A 15,494-nucleotide genomic window follows, 5' to 3' on the forward strand; every position below is an offset into this window, starting at 1 on the left:
TGCAGTCCCTTGCTTTCACCCAGAGTGTGTGCCTCTCCCACGGGGGCACACCATGGTGGCAAGAATTCTCCCAGGGGACTTGGAGAGGAACCCAGTCTTTCAGGGGGACATTGAGTCAGCCCAAGGAAAACACTGGTGAGGCTGAAGGGGAGGTGTAGGTCCTCCACTGGAGGCCAGTTCCTTCTTTGCAGCCCCTGCACTGGGCCTGGAAGGGTTAAACATTTCTTTTGTCTCAGCAGGTTGAAACACTTTTTTTGTAGAATCTGGGAAGGGACATTTGTGAGCCCGCTGAGTCCTATAGTGAAAACCGTATAACCCACGACAAAAACTAGAAAGACAGCATCTATGAAATTGCTTTGTGATGTGTGGATTCAGCTCACAGAATTAAACCTTTCTTTTCATTCCACAGGTTGGAAACACTTTTTAAAATAGAATCTGCAAAGAGACATTTTGGAGTGCACTGTAGAGAAAAACTGAATATCCCCTGATAAAAACTACAAAGAAACTATCTGTGAAACTGCTTTGTGATGTGTGGATCCAGCTCAAAGAGTTAAACTTTTCTTTTGACTCATCAGGTCGGAAACACTCTTCTTTTGGAATCTAACAATGCACATTTCTGAACACACTGAAGCCTACAGTGAAAACTGGATATCCAGCGATGAAAACTACAAAAAGCTATCTGTGAAACTGTTTTGTTATCTGTGGATTCAGTTCACAGAGTTAGATCTTTCTTTTTATTCACCAGTTTGGAAGCACTCTTTTTGTGGAACCCAAGAATGGGCATTTCTGAACCCACTGAGGTGTACAGTGAAAACCAAATAATCCACAATAAAAACTATAAAGAAGTTACTTGTGAAGCTGCTTTTGGATGTGTGGATTCATCTCACAGAGTTAAACCTTTCTTTTAATTCAGCATGTAGGAAACACTGTTTGGTATAATCAGCAAAGGGACATTATTGAACCTACTGAGGCCTATAGTGAGAACCATATATCCAGGGATTAAAAACTACAAAGAAGCTATCTGTGAAACTGCTTTGAGATCTGCATATTCATTTCACAGAATTAAAACTTTCTTTTGATTGAGAGGTTTGGAACCACTGTTTTTGTAAAATCTAAATATGGACATTTTTAACCCACTGAGGTATATACTGAAAACTGTATATCCCACAAGAAAAACTATAAAGAAGCTATCTGTGAAACGGCTTTGTGATGTGTGCATTCAGCTCACAGAGTTGAACCTTTCTTTTGATTCAGCTGGTTGGAATGACTCTTTTTGCAGAATCTAAGAATGGACATTTCTGAATGCACTGATGCCTATAGTGAAAATTGCATATCCAGTGATTATAACTACAAAGAAGCTATCTGTGAAAAAGCTTTTCATCTGTGGATTCCGCTCACAGAGTTAAACTTTTCTTTTCATTCAAAAGATTAAGAACACTTTTTAGTGGAATCCAAGAATGGGCATTTCTGAACCCACTGATTTGTTTAGTGTAAACCAAATATCCCTCGATAAAAAAAAAAAAGACAGAAGCTGTCTGTGAAATAACTTTGTGATGTGTGGATTCAGCTCACAGAGTTAAATCTTTCTTTTGATTCAGCTGGTTGTCCACACTCTTTTTATATAATCTGTGAAGGGACATTTCTGAACACACTGATGTTTATAGTGAAAAACTGAATATCCCATGATAAAAACGAGAAACAAGGTGTCTGTGGAACTGATTTGTGATGTGTGGATTCAGCTCACAGAGTTAAACCTTTCTTTTGATTCAGCAGTTTGGAAACACTCTATTTGTAGAATCTGGGAAGGGAAATTTTGGAGTGCACTGAGGCCTATACTGAAATACTGAATAACCCGTGATAAAAAGTAGAAAGAAGCTATCTGTGAAACTGCTTTGTGATGTGTAGTTTCAGCTCACAGAGTTAAATCTTTTTTTTTTTTGAATCCACAGATTTCAAACACTCTTTTTGCAGAATCTGCGAAGAAACATTTCTGAACTTACAGAAGCCTATAGGGAAAACCAAATATTCTGTGATAAAATCTATAATGAAGCTAGCTGTGAAAATGCCTTGTGATATGTGGATGCAGCTCACAAAGTTTAACCTTTCTGTTGATTCAGCAGATTGGAAGCACTCTTTTTGTAGAATCTATGTATGGACGTTTCTGAGCCCTCTGAGGTTGATAGTGAAGACTGAATATCCCACGATAAACACCAGTATCTATGTTTGAATCTGCTTTGAGATATGTGGATTAACCGCACAGAGTTAAACCTTTCTTTTGATTCAGTAGGTTGAAAACATGATTTTTGTAGAATCTGGAAGGAACACTTCTGAACCCACTGAGTCCTATAGTGAAAATTGTATATACTGCAACAAAAACTACAAAGAATTTATCAGTAAAACCGCTTTGTGATATGTGGATTCAGCTCACATAGTTAAAACTTTCTTTTGATTCCATAGATTGGAAACACTCTTTTTGTAGAATCTGCGATGGGACGTTTCTGAAACCACTGAAGCCTGTAGTGAAAACTGAATTTCTCGTGATAAAAACTACAAAGATGCTATGTGTGAAACTGCTTTGTAATGTGTGGATTTGCTCACAGAGTTAAAACTTTCTTTTGATTCAGCAGTTTGGAAGCATACTTTTTGTGGAATCTAAGAATGGACATTTCTGAACTCACTGAGGTGTATAGTGACAACCAAATATCCCGTGATAAAAAGTAGAAAGAAGCTATCTGTGCAACTGCTTTGTGATGTGTGGATTCAGCTCAAAGAGTTAAAACTTTCTTTTGATTCAGTAGGATGCATTGTTTTTTGGGGGTATAATCTAAGAATGGACATTTCTGAACCCACTGAGGCCTATACTGAAAACCAAATACTCTGTGATGAAAACCAGAAAGAATCTATCTCTGAAACTGCTTCTTGAAGTGTGTATACAACTCACAGAGTTAACCCTTTCTTTTGATTCAGCACGTTGGAAACATTCTTTTTGTAGAATCCAGGAAGGGACATCTCTGAGCCTGCTGATGCTTATAGTGAAAATCGAATATCCCATGATATAAACTACAAAGAAACTATCTGTGAAACTGCTGTGTGATGTGTACATTAAGCTCACAGAGTTAAACCTTTCTTTTGATTCAGCAGGTTGGCACAGTGTTTTTGTAGAATCTGCAAAGAGACATTTCAAAGTACACTGAGGCCTATAGTGAAAAACAAAATATCATGTGATAAAAACTAAAAGGAAGATACCTGTGAAATTGATCTGTGATGTCTGGATTCAGCTCACAGAGTTAAACCTTTCTTTTGACTCAGCAGGTTGGAAAAACTCTTTTTGTAGAATCTAAGAATGGAGAATTTTGAACCCACTGAGGCCTATAGTGAAAACCATATATCCAACCATAAAAATTACAAAGAAGCTATCTGTGAAACTGCTTTGTGATCTGCATATTCATCTCACAGAGTTAAGGCTTTCTTTTGATTCAGAGGTTTGGAAAAACTATCTTTGTGAATCTAAGAATGGACATTTCTGAACCCACTGAGTTGTAAAGGGAAAACTGTATATATCACGGTAAAAACTAGAAAGAAGCTATCTGGGAAACTGCGTTGTGATGTGTGGATTGAGCTCACAGAGTTAAACCTTTCTTTTGATTCACCAGGTTGGAAATATTATTTTTATATAATCTGCAAAGGGACATTTTAGATTGCCTTGAGGACTATAATGTAAAACGGAATATTCTGCGATAAAAACTATAAAGAAGCCCTCTGTGAAACTGATGTGTGATATGTGATGTGTGGGTTCAGCTCACAGAGTTAAACCTTTGTTTTGATTCAGCAGGTAGGAAATACTCTTTTTTGTAAAATCTAAGAATGGATATTTCTGAACCTACTGAGGCCTATAGTTAAAACCAAATATCCAGTGATAAAAACTACAAAAACGGTATCTGTGAAACTGATTTGTGATGTGTTGATTCAGCCCACAGAGCTAAACATTTCTTTTGATTCACCAGGTTGGAAGTGCTCCTTTTGTGGTATCTGAGAATGGACACTTCTTAACCAATAGAGACGTACAGTGAAAAAGAAATATCTGGTGATAAAAACTAGAAAGTAGCTATCTGTGAAACTGCATTGTGATGTGTGGATTCACCACAAAATGTTAAACCTTTCTTTTGATTCACCAGGTTGGAAACACCCTTTTTGTGGTATCTAAGAATGGACATTTCTAAACCTACTGATGCCTATAGTGAAAACCGAATAACCCGGGATAAACTGTAGAAAGAAGCTATCTGTGAAACTGCTTTCTGATGTGTGGATTCAGCTCACAGAGTTAAAATGTCTTTCAATTCAAAAAGTTGGAAACATTCTTTTTGCAGAATCTGCAAAAAGACATTTTGGGGGCACACTGAGGCTTATAGGAAAAAACAGAATGTCTCATGATAAAAACTAGAAAGAAGCTCTCTGTGAAACTGCTTTGTGATGTGTGGATTCAGCTCATAGAGATAAATTCTTGTTTTGATTTAGGAGGTTGGAAACACTCTTTATGTAGAATCTAAGAATGGACATTTCTGTATCCACTAAGGCCTATGGTGAAAACAGAATATCCAGTGATAAAACCAACAAAGATGCTACCTGTGAAACTACTTTGTGATGTGTTGATTCAACTCAGAGTGTTAAACTTTTCTTTTGATTCAGCAGGTTGGAAACACTCTTTTTGTACTATCAGTGAAGGGACATTTGGGGGCACAATGAGGTATATAGTGAAAAACAGAATATCCCACAATAAAAACTGAAAAGCAGCTATCTGTGCAACTGCTTGTGATGTGTTCATTCAGCTCACAGAGTTAAACCTGTCTTTTGATGCTGCAGGTTAGAAAGAGTTTTTTAGTAGAATCTAAAAATGGCCATTTCTGAACACACTGAGGCCTATAGTGAAAATTGAATATCCTGCAATAAAAACTACAAAGATGCTCTCTGTAAAACTGCTTTGTAATGTGAGGATGCAGTTCACAGAGTTAAACCCTTCCTTTCATTCAACATGTTGGAAACCACTCTTTTTGTAAAATCTAAGAATGGACATTTTTTAATCCACTGTGTCCTATAGTGAAAACTGGATATCCAGCAATAAAAACTACAAAGACTCTATCTATGAAACTGCTTTGTGATATGCTGATTCAACTCACAGGGTTAAACTTTTCTTTTGATTCAGCAGGTTGGAAACTTTTTTTTGTAGAATCTGTGAAAGGACATTAAAAAGCACACTGAGGCCTATAGCAAGAAACCAAATATTTTGTGATGACATCTGATAAGAAGCTATCTGTGAAACTGCATTGTGATATGTGTTTTCAGCTCACAGAGTTAAACCTTTTTTTTGATTCAGTAGGTTGGAAACACTCTTTTTGTAGAATCTAAGAGTGGATATTTCTGAACCCACTGAGGCCTATAGTGAAAACTGAATATCCCACGATAAAAACTAGAAAGAAGCTATCTGTGAAACTGTTTTGTAATATAAGGATTCAGCTCACAGAGTTAAACCTTTCTTTTGATTCTGCAGATTAGAAACACTTTTTGTAGAATCAACAAAGGGACATTTGGGGACACATTGAGGCTTATAGTGAAAAAGAGAATATCCTGCGATGAAAACTAAAAAGAAATTATCTGTGAAACAGCTTGTGATATGTTGATCCAGCTCATGGAGTTCAATCTTTCTTTTCATTCAGCAGGTTGGAAACACTTTTTTTGTGGAATCTAAGAATGAACATTTCTGAACCCACTGAGGCCAATAGTGAAAACCAAATATCCTGTGCTAAAAAATAAAGAGAAGCTATCTGGGAAACTGCTTTTGATGTAAGAATTCAGCTCACAAAGTGAAAACTTTCATTTGATTCAGCAGGTGGGAAACATCATTTTTGTAGAGTCTGGGAGTGGACATTTCTGAGCATACTGATGCCTATAGTTAAAACCAAATATTCTGTGATAGAAATTACAAAGACATTATCTGTGAAACTGCTTTGTGATGAGTGGATTCAGATCACATAGTTAAACATTTTTTTTTATTCAGCAGGTTGAAAAGACTCTGTAAAATCTGCAAAGAGACATTTAAGAGTGCACAGAGGCCTATAATGAAAAATGGAATATCCCACCATAACAACTAGAAGGAAGCTATCTGTGAAACGGCTTTGTGATGCATGGATTCATCTCGCAGAGTTAAACCTTTCTTTGGATTCAACAGGTTGGAAACACTCTGTTTGTAGAATCTGTGAAGAGACATTTCTGAGTGTACTGAGGCCTACAGTGAAAACAGAATATCCCATGATAAAAACTAGAAAGTAGCTCTTTGTGAAACTGCTTTTTGATGTGAAAATTCAGCTCACAGAGTTAAACCTCTTTTTTGATTCAGCAGGTGGGAAACACTCTTTTTGTAGAATCTGCAAAGGGACATTTTGGACTGCACTCAGGTCTATAGTGAAAAACTGAGTATCCCACGATAAAAAGTGGAAAGAAGCTATGTGTGAAATTGCTTTGTGATGCGTGGATTCAGCTCACAGTGTTAAACCTTGCATTTGTTTCAGTGGGCAGGAAACCCTCCTTTTGTAGAATCTGTGAAGGGACATTTGGGAGTACACTGAGGCTTATAGTGAAAAAGAGAATGTCCCACAATAAAAACTAGAAAGAGGTGCTCTGTGAAAATGCTTTGGGATGTGTGGATTCAGCTCACAGAGATAAACCTTTGTGTTGATTCAGCAGGTTGGAAACACTGTTTTTGTAGAATGGACATTTTTGAACCCACCAAGGTATATAGTGAAAACTAAATATCCAGCTATAAAATCTACAAAGATGCTATCTGTGAAACTGCTTTGTGATGGCTGGATTCAGCTCACACAGTTAAACCTTTCTTTTGATTCAGCAGGTTGGAAACACTGTTTTTGTTGAATCTGTGAAGGTACATTTCAAAGTGCAGTGAGGCCTATAGTGAAAAACAGAATATCCAGCAGTGAAAACTAGAAAGAAGCTATCTGTGAAACTGCTTATGATGTGTTGATTCAGCTCACAGAGTTAAAACTTTCTTTTGATTCAGCAGGTTGGAAACACTGTTTTTGTAGAATCAGTTAAGGAACATTTCTGAGTCCAATGAGGCCTAGAGTGTAAACAATATCCTGAGATGAAACTGGAAGGAAACTATCTGTGAACCTGGTTTGTGATGTGTGTATTTAGCTCACAGAGTTAAACCTTCCTTTTGATTCAGCAGGTTGGAAACACTGTTTTGATTGAATCTGTGAAGAAGCATTTTGGAGTGCACTAAGAAGTATAAAGAAAAGGCAAATATCCCATGAAAAAACTAGAAAGAAGCTATAAGTGGAACTGTTTTATGATGTGTGGATTCACCTCACATATTTAAACCTTTCTTTTGACTCAGCAGCTTGGAAATACTCTTTTTGTAGACTCTGAGAAAGGACATTTGAAGGCACGCTGAGGCTGAAAGTGAAAAACATAATATCTTAGTGATAAATACTAGCAAGACTCTATCTTTGAAACTGTCTTATGATGTGTTGATACAGCTCAAAGTGTTACAGCTTTCTTTTGATTCAGCAGGTTGGAAACAGTTTTTTTGTAAATCTAAGAATGGACATTTCTGAACCCACTGATTTCTACAGTGAAAACTGAATATCCTGTGACAAAAAGTAGAAAGAAGGTATCTGCAAAACTGTTTTCTGTTGTATGGATTAAGCTCACAGAGTTACATTTTTTTTTTTTGATTCTGCAGGTTGAAAGCACTCTTTTGGTAGAATCTGGGAAGGGACATTTCTGAACCATATAATGCATATAGTGAAAACCGAATAACCCATGATAAAAACAAAAAAGAAGCTATCTGTGAAACTGCTTTGAGATGCGTAAATTCAGCTCACCACGTTAAACCTTTCTTTTGATTCAGCAGGTTGGAAACACTCTTTTAGTAGAATCTGGGAAGGGGCATTTCTGAACCATATAAGGCCTATAGTGAAAACAGAATATCCCTCGATAAAAACTAGAAGGAATCCATCTGTGAAACTGCTTTGTGATGTGTTGATTCATCTCACTGGGTTAAACCTTTCTTTTGATTTAGCAGGTTGGAAACACTCTTTTTGTAGAATTGGTGAAGGGACATTTCTGATCCCACTTAGGCCTATAGTGAAAACTGAATATCCTGTGATAAAAGCCAGAAAGAAGCTATCTATGAAACTCCTTTATGATGTGTGGATTTAGCTCACAGAGTTCAACCTTTCTTTAAATTCAGCAGGTTGGGAACACTGTTTTTTTAGAGTCAGTGAAGGGATATTTGGGGGCGCACTGAGGCTTAAAGTAAAAAAAAAAAGAATATCCCACTATAAAAACTAGAAAAATGTTATCTGTTAATCTGTGCTGTGATGTATGGATAAACCCTTGTCTTGATTCAGTGGGATGGAATCAATTTTTTGAGGAATATAAGAATGGACATTTCTGAGCCCCCTGAAGCCTATAGTGAAAACCTAAATATCCTGCTATAAAATGTAGAAATAAGCTATCTATGAAACTCCTTTTTATGTATGGCTTCAGCTCACAGAGTTAAACCTTTGTTGTGACTCAGAAGTTTGGAAACACTCTATTTGTAGAATCTGGGAAGGGACATTTCTGAGTCTACTGATTCCTATAGTGAAAACCGAATATCCTGTGATAAAAACTAGAAAGAAGCTATCTGTGAAACTGCTTTGTTATGTGTGGATTCAGCTCACAGAGTAAAACCTTTGTTTTGATTCCACAGGTTGGAAGCACTCTTTTCATAGAATCCAAGAATGGATATTTCTGAACCTACTTAGGCCTATAGTGAAAACCGAATATAAAGCATTAAAAACTACAAAGACACTATCTGTGTAGCTGCTTTCTGCTGTGTGGATTAAGCTCCCAGAATTAAACCTTTCTTTTGATTCAGCAGGTTGGGAACACTCTTTTTGTGGAGTTTTAGAATGCACAGTTCTGAACCCACTGAAGCAAACAGTGAAAACCGAATATTCCATGATAAAGATGACAAAGAAGCTATCTGTGAAACTGCTTTGTAATGTATGGAGTCAGCTCAGAAAATTAAACCTTTCTTTTTATACAGCACATTGGAAACACTCTTTTAATAGAAACTGGAAGGGGACGTTTCAGAACCATAGGAGACCATTAGTGAAATAGAATATCCTGTGATAGACACTAAAAGTAATCTATCTGTGATACTGCTTTGTTATGTGTGGATTCAGCTCACAGAGTTAAAACTTTTTGATTCAGCAGGTTGGAGCCATTCTTTTTGTTGAATCTGGAAAGAGACATTTCTGAGCCCACTCAGGTTTATAGTGAAAACAGAATACCCTGCAATAAAAACTGGAAAGGACCTATCAGTGAAACTGCTTTGTGATGTGTGGATTCAGCTCACAGAGTTAAACTTTTCTTTTGATTCAGCAGGTTGAAAACACTCTTTTTGAAGAATCTGCAAAAAGACATTTGAGGGCACACTGAGGCTTAAAGTGAAAAACAAAATATCCCATGATAAAAACCAGAAAGAAGCTATCTGTTAAACTGCTTTGTGATGTGTTGATAAAGCTCACAGAGTTAAACCGTTCTTTTGATTCCGCAGGTTGAAATCAACTTTTTTGTAGAATTTAAGAATGGACATTTCTGAACCCACTGAGGCCTATAGTGAAAACCAAATATCCCCCAATAAAAAGTAGAAAGAAGCTATCTGTGAAACTTCTTTTTTACGTATGGATTCAGCTTACAAAGTTAAGCCTTTCTTTTGATTCAAAAGGTTGGAAACACTCTTCTTGTAGAATCTGGGAAAGGACATTTCTGAGCCTCCTGAGGTCTATAGTGAAAACCAAATATCCCATGATAAAAACTAGAAAGAAGCTATCTCTGAAACTGCTTTTTTTGTGTGTGGATTCAGCTTACAGACTTAACCCTTCTTTTGATTCAGCAGGTTGAAAACCCTCTTTTGGTAGAACCTGTGAAGGAATATTTCAGAGCGCACTAAGGCCTATAAAGAAAAACTGAATTTCCTGTGAAAAAAACTAGAAAGAAGCTATCTGTGAAACTTCTTTGTGATTTGCAGATTCAGCACACAGAGTTAAACATCTCCTTCTATTCAGCAGGGGGGAAACATTCTTTTTGTACAGTCTAAGAATGGACATTTCTGAAAGCACTGAACCCTATAGTGAAAACAGAATATCCCATGATAAAAACCAGAAACAATATGTGAAACTTCTTTGGGATGTGTTGATACAGCTCCCAGGGTTAAACCTTTCTTTTGATTCAGCAGGTTGGAAACACTCTTTCTGTAGAATCTGGGAAGAGACATTTCTGAGCCTACTGAGGCCTATAGTGAAAACTGAATATCCCGCAATTGAAACCAGAAAGAAGCTATTTGTGAAATTGCTTTGTTATTTGTGGGTTTAGCTCACATTTAAACCTTTGTTTTGATTCAGCAGGTTAGAAGCACTCTTTTTGGAGAATCTAAGAATGGATATATCTGAACCCACTGAGGAGTATCATGAAAACCGAATATCCCATGATAAAAACTAAAAAGAAGCTATCTATGAAACTGGTTTGAGATGTGTGGATTGAGCTCAAAGAGTTAAGCCTTTCTTATGATTCAGCAGGTTGGAAACCCTCTTCTTGTGGAGTCTAAAAATGGATATTTCTGGACCCACTGAGGCATATAATGAAAACTGAATATCCAGCAAAAAAACTACAAAGAAGCTATCTCTGAAACTGCTTTGTGAGGTGTGGATTCAGCTCAAAGAGTTAAGACTTTCTTTTGATTCACCAGGTTTGAAATGCTCTTTTTGTAGAATCTGAGAAGGGACATTTGGGGGCGTACTCAGGATGAAAGTGAAAGACAGAATATGTGGCAATAAAAACTAGAAAGAATCTATCTGTGAAACTGCTTTGTGATGTGTTGGTACAGCTCACAGAGTTAAACCTTTCTTTTGATTTAGCAGGTTAGAAACACTTTTATTGTAGAATTTAAGAATGTACCTTTCTGAACCCACTGAGGCATATAGTAAAAACTGAATATCCCACAATAAAAAGTAGAAAGAAGCTATCTGTGAAACAGCTTTGTGATGTGTGGATTCAGCTCACAGAGTTAAAGCTTTTTTTGACTAAGCAGGTTGGACATACACTTTTGGTAGAATCTGTGAAGGGATGTTTGGTGGCGTACTTAGATTTAAAGTGAAAAACCAAATATCTCGTGATAAAAACTAGAAAGAAGCTATCTGTGGAACTGCTTTGTGATGCGTGGATTCAGCTCACAGAGTTAAACCTATCTTCTGATTCAGCAGGTTGGAAACACTTTTTGTAGAATAAAAGAATGGACATTTCTGAATGCAGTGAGGCCTATAGTGAAAACAAAATATCCCATGATAAAAAAAAAAAAAAAAAACTAGAAAGAAGCTATCTGTGAAATGGCTTAGTGATGTGTGGATTCAGCTCATAGAGTTACATGTTTCTTTTGATTCAGCAGGTTGGAAACACTCTTTTTTTAGAACCTAGAATGGACATTCTGAATCTGCTGAAACCTATTGTGAAAACTGAATATGCTGTGATAAAAAATAGAACAAATATATCTGTGAAACTCCTTTGTGACGTGTGGATGCATCTAAAAGAGTTCAACCTTTCTTTTGATTCAGCAGGTTGGAAACCCTCTTTTTGTAGAATCTGTGAAGGAACATTTTGAAGCACACTGAGTCCTATAAAGAAAAACTGAATATCCCATGATAAAAACTAGGAAGAAGCTATCCGTGAAACTGCTTTGTGATGTGTGGATTCAGCTCACAGAGTTTTATCTTTCTTTTGATTCAGTAGGTTGGAAACACTCTTTTTGTAGAATCTGAGAATGGACATTTCTGAACGCACCAAGGCCTATAGTGAAAACCGAATATCTTGCAATAAAAACTAGAAAGAAGCTATCTGTGAAAATGCTTTATTAAGTGTGGATTCAGCTCAAAGAGTTAAAAGTTTCTTTTGATTCAGCAGGTTGGAAACACTCTTTTGGTATAATCTAAGATTGGACATTTCTGAATCCACTTGTTTATGATGAAAACCAAATATCTTGTGATAAGAACTAGATAGAAGCTCTCTGTGAAACTGCTTTGTGATGTATGGATTCAACTCACAGAGTTAAACTTGCCTTTTGATTCAGAAGGTTGGACACACTCTTTTTGTAGGATCTGTGAAGGGACATTAGGTGGTGTACTGTGAATTGAAGTGAAAAACAGAATATTCCATGATAAAAACTGAAAAGAAGCTGTCTGTGAAACTGCTTTGTGATGTGTTGATGCAGCTCACAGAGGTAAACCTTTCTTTGGATTCAGCAGGTTGGAAACAAATTTTTTGTAGAATCTAAGAATAGACATTTCTGAACCCACTGAAGCATAGGGTGAAAACGGAATGTCTCACAATAACCACTACAAAGAAGCTATCAGTGAAAGTGCTTTGTGATGTGTGGATGCAGCTCACAGAGTTAAAACTTTCTGTTGATTCAACAGGTTGGAAACCCTTTTTTTCTGTAGAATCTGTGAAGAAAAATTTTGGAGCTAACAGAGGCCTATGAAGAAAAACCAAATATCCTGTGATAAAAACTAGAAAGAAGCTATCTGTGAAAATGTTTTGTGATTTGTGGATTCAGCTCAAAGAATTAAACCTTTCTTTGATTCAGCATGTTGGAAATTCTCTTTTTACAGAATCTAAGAATGAGCATTTCTGAACCCACTGAAGCCTATGGTGAAAACCAAATATCTCATAATAAAAAGTAGAAAGAATCTAGCTGTGAAAGTGCCTTGTGATGTGTGGATTCAGGTCACAGGGTTAAACCTTTCTTTTGATTCAACAGGTTGGAAACAGTCTTTTTGTAGAATCTCGAAAGAGACATTTCTGAACCCACTGAGGCCTATAGTGGCAAAAACTAGAAAAAAGCTACCTGTGAAACTGCTTTGTTGAGTGTGGATTCAGCTCACATAGTTACACCTTTCTTTTGATTTAGTAGGTTGGAAACACACTTTTTGTAGAATCTAGGAATGGACATTTCTGAATACACTGAAGCCTACAGCAAAAACTGAATATCCCACAATAAAAAAGTAGAAAGAAGCTATCTGTGAAACTGCTTTATTTTGTATGGATTCAGCTCACAGAGTTAAACCTTTCTTTTGATTCAGCAGGTTGGAAACACTTTTTGTAGAATCTGGGAAGGGACACTTCTGAATCAAATGAGGCCTATAGTGAAAACCAAATATCCCACAACAAAAACAAAAGAGAATCTATCTGTGAAACTGCCTTGTGATGTGTGGATTCAGCACACGGAGGTAAAGTTTTCTTTTGATTCAGCACGTTGGAAAAACTCACTGTAAAATCTGAGAAGGGACATTTGGGGATGCACTGAGGCTTGAAGTGAAAAAGAGAATATCCCACGATAAAAACTAGAAATAATTTATCTGTGAGCCCTCTGAGTCCTATAGTGAAAACAGAATATCCTGTGATAAAAACTGGAAAGAAGCTGTCTGTGAAACTGCTGTGTGATGTGTTGGCACAGCTCACAGAGGCAAACCGTTCTTTGGATTAAACAGGTTGATAAAATATCTTTTGTACAATCTATGAATGGACATTTCTGAACCCACTAAGTCCCAAAGTGAAAACCGAATATCCAGCTATAAAAAGTAGAATGACACTAACTGTGAAACTACTTTGTGATGTCTGTATTCAGCTCACAGAGTTATACCTTTCTTTTGATTCAGCAAGTTGGAAATACACTTTTTTGTGGAATATAAGAACAAACACTTCGAAACCTACTGAACTTTATGTTGAAAACTGAATATCCTGTGAAAAAATCCACAAAAAGCTGTGTGTGAGACTCCTTTGTGATGGGTGAATTCAACTCACAGAGTTAAACCTTCCATTTCATTTGGTAGGTTGGAAACACTCTTTTTGTAGAATCTAAAAATGGACATTTCTGAGCCTTCTGAAACCCATAGTGAAAACTGAATATCCCATGATAAAATCTAGAAATAATCTACCTGTGAAACTTCTTTTTGATTTGAGGAGTCAGCTCACAGTGACTTGTCTTGATTCCACAGGTTGGAAACACTCTTTTTCTAGGCTCTGCAAAGGAACATTTCAGAGTGCACAGAGGCCTATAAAGAAAAACAGAATATCCCATGATAAAAACTAAAAAGAAGCTATCTGTGAAACTGATTTGTGATGTGTGGGTTAAGCTCACTGTGTTAAACCTTTCTTTTGATTCAGTCTGTTTGAAACATTCTTTCTGTGTAATCTACGAAGGGGCATTTCTGAACCCAGTGAGGCCTATAGTGAAAAGAGAATAGCCCATGATAAAATTAGAGAGAAGTTATCTGTGAAAATTTTTTTTGATGTATGGATTCAGCTCAAAGAGATAAACCTTTCTTTTGATTCAGCATTTTGGAAACACTCTTTTTGTAGAATCTGCAAAGGGACATTTGGGGGTGTACTGAGAATTAAAGTGAAAAACAGAATATTCCACAATAAGTACTAGAAAGGAGCTGTCTGTGAAACTGCTTTGTGATGTGTTGATACAACTCTGAGAAGTAAACCTTTCTTTGGATTCATCAAGTTGGAAAAACTTTTTTTGTAGAATGTAAGAATGAACATTTCTGAACCCACAGAGTCCTATAGTGAAAACTGAACATCCAGTGATAAAAAGTAGAATGATGCTATCTGTGAACCTGCTTTGTAATGTGTGTATTCACCTCACAGAGTTAAACCTTTCTTTTGATTCAGGAGGTTGGAAACACACTTTTTGTGGAATCAAAGAATGGACATTTCTGAAACAACTGAAGTGATTGTTGAAAACCGAATATTCCATGATAAAAACCAGAAAGAAGCTATCTGTGAAACTGCTTTGTGATGTGTGGATTCAGATCACAAAATTAAACTTTCTTTTGATGCAACAGGTTGGTAACAATCTTTTTGTAGATCTATGAAGGGATGATTCAGAGTGAAGTTTGGCCTATTTGGAGAAAAAAAAATCCCATGATAAAAACTAGAAAGAAGCTATCTGTGAAACTGTTTTTTGATGTGTGAATTCAGTTCACTCAGTTAAAGCATTGTTTTGATTCAGCAAGTTGGAAACACTCTTTTCTTATAATGTAGAAGAGACATTTTTGAACCCACTGAGGCCTATAGTGGAAGCTGAATATCCTACAATAAAAACTAGAAAGAAGCTGCCTGTGAAACTGCTTTGTGATGTGTGGATTCAGCTCACAGAGTTAAATCTTTCTTTTAATTCAGCAGGTTGGAATCACTCTTTTTGTAGAATCTAAAAATGGACATTTCTGAACTCACCGAGACTTATAGTCAAAACAAAGTATCCTGTGATAAAAACTAGAAAGAAGCTATCTGTGAAACTCCTTTATGATATGTGGATTCAGCTCACAAAGTTAAACCTTTATTTGATGCAGCAGGTTGGAAAAACTTTT

Source organism: Pongo pygmaeus, chromosome X, assembly GCF_028885625.2.
Source record: "Pongo pygmaeus isolate AG05252 chromosome X, NHGRI_mPonPyg2-v2.0_pri, whole genome shotgun sequence".
Lineage (NCBI taxonomy): Eukaryota > Metazoa > Chordata > Mammalia > Primates > Hominidae > Pongo > Pongo pygmaeus.